The sequence below is a fragment of the Fulmarus glacialis genome, unplaced genomic scaffold, assembly GCF_000690835.1.
Source record: "Fulmarus glacialis isolate BGI_N327 unplaced genomic scaffold, ASM69083v1 scaffold9729, whole genome shotgun sequence".
Classification (NCBI taxonomy): domain Eukaryota; kingdom Metazoa; phylum Chordata; class Aves; order Procellariiformes; family Procellariidae; genus Fulmarus; species Fulmarus glacialis.
The window spans coordinates 35742-39241 of record NW_009231377.1 but is presented as its reverse complement, the minus strand read 5'-3'; positions in this window follow the sequence as shown (position 1 = coordinate 39241).

The window sequence follows — 3500 nt, the reverse complement described above, 5'->3', positions numbered from 1 at the left end:
ATGTCCTGCAAGTCCAGAACTATCTGAGTGTGGGACTGAGGTCACAGACTGGGTTTAGATTAGATTAGAGAGATGTGTAAAAAAGAGAGAAAAACAGAGAAAGGAGGAAATAGTTCTGTTCAGAACTAGGTAGATGAAGAGAAAGGAAGAGATTGATCAGTCATTGATCAATTGATCAGTTGTATGCTTTACAGTGAAAACCTTCCATCCGATCCTTAGTCTGGCGCACACCCACGCTACCGATTGTAGACTGTATTTTAACATGAGTACTTTGGAATTAATGTGTCGAGAATACTGATGATGTACTTGTGCTGCTAACATCTTTTAAAACATTCTATACTGGAAGCACAAGCAGTGGTTGAGCAGTTGGACTAGAAAGTATTTTCAGAGCTTTTGTGAGTGAGGGGCTGGCGGGTTTGTATCTTTTCTTTTTCAAGTGCTGGCATTTCTGTAGTGCTCTCCCGTTTGTGTCGTGAGCTCAATACCTGGGACAGTGCAACAAGTTACCGTCTAATACAAATCCACCCTCTAAGATGCTAAGAGCAGGGATTGCCTTTTCCTTCTGTGCCTGTGCAGCCCCGTACTCCATGGGGCCCAGAACTGGGAGTTGCCATCTTTGTGCCTCAGTTTCCCCTTTTATACCATGAAGATAATTGTTTTTTTGACAATTATAGTGTGGAGTTAAGAAGTGGCTAAATGCCTTAATATGGTTCCCTTATTCTCTTCAGTGAATTCAGCGGTGTCAGGTGCTGGTCTGTTCTGCTTGAGAGGCACTGGTGAGGTGGGTACGGCATAGCTTCTTCCTGCGGCATGGGGAAGAACCACAGTGACGGCACATGTCCAGTGAGGGCTGCAGAGGCCCAAGAATGGCACCTACCCTGGATGGCTGGATTACGGAATGTGGGCAAAGCTGGAGAAGCGGGTGAGGTGTGATGGCAGAGGGACGGAGATGGGTCACGCTCACTGTAGCAAAAGTTGACTGTCTAAAGCCCCCGGTGCAGTTTGCAGGGTCTCTTGCTGCACGATGGAGTGTGCCAATTTATTTAATAACATTTTGCCTCCCAACCGGAGTTGTTATTCTTCACGTCCTGTTTTCAGTGGCCAGGTCCTATGGAGCACCCCAGAGGTGGCTGCAGGCCAATGCCAGATGGCACGATGCTGGTAGCAGCGGGAGAGCTTTGTCATGCCCTTTGAGTCAAGACTCATGCTGGTCAGGGCCCACTCTCTTCCCAAACGGCCTCCTTGCAGGACTGTCAGGACAGTTATGTGCTATTTTCACCAATCTAACTCAGATCTCTGATATAGTTTGTCTCAGGATTGTGTTTGGGGCTTTATCAAGGGATTTACGTGCCAAAAGACTTGCCATTAGGTTCCTCATGGGAGTTTTAAAAGTGGAGGGAGAAGATCCCTCACTCCCACTGAAATCCCATTTAAGAGTCTATATCATGCCTTAGCTATACACTTCCCGCAGCTGTATGCCAAGTCACTGGTATAAGATTCCCCAATGTCACATAGGAATTTTTAAACCAATACACATCCGAAAGTTTGCCACAGGCAGGATTTCGTCTGTCACCTAAGTTGCCTTTACTAAAGCAGCCGCCTGCCATCGTCGCGACACGGTGTGCACCCACAATGTGGTCTGATGACTTAAAATTCGTTTTTATCCAGTTGCATGTTGCCAGCGGCGAGCCCTGGGCAGTGAAGCGTGGTCTGGGTGCCGGCAGCGCGCAGAGGAGACGCCGCCATCGGAGGAATGGCTGCCTGAGCGGCAGTCGGGCTGATGCTGCTGGCGTGCTTTGCATTATTGTTCTGGCTCTGGCGTGCCTTCTCCGGGCACATCTTGCAGAGATCAAAGGAAAGGGCAGTGGGTCACTCCTACTGGTTTCTTCTGATCCTAAAAAACTCTTGTTCGGTGGTTCCCAATAAACAGCCCTTCCCGCTCCCCCATCAGCAGGTAATCAATTTATCCAGGCAGTGTAAAAGGGGCTTTGAAAAAAATATAAAAAGCATTCAACATCATAAATCTCTGTGGCACTTCTAAGTCTCTTCTCATCCTGGGGGGAGTGTGCAGGGCTCCTTGCTGGAAGGGGCCATCCCTTTCTCACACGAACCACAAAGACGAGGAAATGCAACGGCCAAGCAGCCCTGGGGGTGGCCAAGGAGGGTCTTCAGCCACTTGGGAGCCCTCCAGGCGATGGCCTGGATATCCACAGGCGCTGATGGCCCTTTGCACCACTCACCCAGCAGAGCTGGGCTCTCATGCCCTGCAAATGAGCATCCCCGGCCGTTGTGCCTCGTGCCAGGGAAGTCGCCTTGTAGCTGCACCAGATGAAGCACCTGCACACATGTCCCAAGGAGGAGGAATTTCGCTCAAGTTGAAATCCTCGGGCTGTTTTGGAAAACAGAAGGGGCGTAGCTGGTTGAACAAGCCTGCAGGCAGCAGTACGACAGTGACTCACATTTGTAAAGGATGTGACCAGTGATTCAGATCTGGAAACATCAACAAGTTATATGGAAGGAAGGGAGATAGGAGGGAGTCCAGCTCCAATTTCCATGCTTCAAACAGGCAGTCACACTCCCAGCGGTGTGACCCCCGGACATTGCTCACACTGGATTTACTGGGCTGGGGAAGGTGGCTGGGAGGGATGGAGGCGGTTGTGGCCTCCCTGAGCCACGTTTGCACCGGTGTGGCACGTGAAGTTGTCTGTACAGCTGGCAGCTCCCCCACCCTGTCCCCGTCCCCGTCCCCGTCCCCGTCCCCGTCCCCGTCCCCATCCCAGCTGCGGCGAGCTCTGATTGTCCTGTGATTTGCATTCACGGTTACCACAGTAGATATGGCCTTGTGCCCACAGACGCAAATGGCCCCCAATGAAATCAGTGGATCTCGCATACCGGAATAGCTAATGGAAGAATTTAGTCTTTTATTAGCTGCTAATTAACTCAGTCCATAGTTTAACAACCTTTGCGTAGACTGTATTCTGGGATGATTTGTTTTCCCAGTTCGTATTTTCAGTAGCGGTGTATTTTTTATTGTAGTTGCAGGATATATCAAAAGTACCTAATAAATAACACCGCAGGAAAAAGCAACTTGTGGCCCGGAGCTGGGAGCAACCACCTGGCCGTGAGCAGGAAAGACGGAACCAGAAACGTTTAGATTATAAAGTTACAAAACTACAACGAGTGCTTCTGTAGTACCTTCTTGCGGTAGCTCTGAAGAGTCCGTGTCAGGATGTGATTTTCCTGCTGTGAGCATCGCCAAGCGACTTCGGTCCTGGTACATTTGGAGGTGCAGCGTGGTATTTCCAACAGCCCCTGCCGTGCTCCAGGACTCCTCCGTGCTACACAAACTGGCCCAAAGTCTCCACCTTTTGCTTTGTGAGGCTGTAGTCTGAAAAACTGGTTCCACAAAGGCTCTCTCTGCTCTTCTGCCGGCGCAAAGGGCTTTGAATCTGGGTACAAGGAGACTCTTGCAGTGGCAGGGGAATGCGGGAGGGTCTCCA